Source organism: Bison bison, unplaced genomic scaffold, assembly GCF_000754665.1.
Source record: "Bison bison bison isolate TAMUID 2011002044 unplaced genomic scaffold, Bison_UMD1.0 scf7180017864254, whole genome shotgun sequence".
NCBI lineage: Eukaryota > Metazoa > Chordata > Mammalia > Artiodactyla > Bovidae > Bison > Bison bison.
In genome coordinates this window covers 10088887-10089251 of record NW_011494826.1, presented here as the reverse complement: position 1 = coordinate 10089251, position 365 = coordinate 10088887, and the positions used below count along the sequence as shown (strand labels likewise).

Sequence of the window (365 nt, the reverse complement as noted above, 5' to 3'; positions counted from 1 at the left end):
TGTTATTTTATGATATACAGTAATACTTTAAAATCTGAACATAAAAATCTCAGTCTCACTTCACAGAATTTCAATATTCGTGGCAATAAAAACATTAAGCTAAAAAGTTAAAGTGATTAAGTCTTCTCAGTGGACCATCTTTCCTTCTACATTACATTCTAGCCTTAAATGCGGGGGCGGGGGGGTGTCAGGGGGGTGGAGCAGAGTGCAGAACAACTATATTGGAGTATAGATGAGATCAACTATACTCCAATAAAAAAAAAAAAAAGATGAGCGACTGTATTCCTGATCTCAGAGTAGGAGTTTTTAAACAGGACACAGCACTGATCATAAAGAAACAGAAAATGAACAAACCACTGTTATAC

At 35.6% G+C, this 365-nt stretch overlaps 1 protein-coding gene across 1 annotated transcript in view; it reads right to left on the bottom strand.

Annotated features, from left to right (window-relative positions):
* SPATA5L1 (spermatogenesis associated 5-like 1) overlaps nucleotides 1-365 on the bottom strand; it is a 20377-nt gene that overhangs the window by 287 nt on the left and 19725 nt on the right. The gene's annotated exons all lie outside the window — the stretch shown is intronic.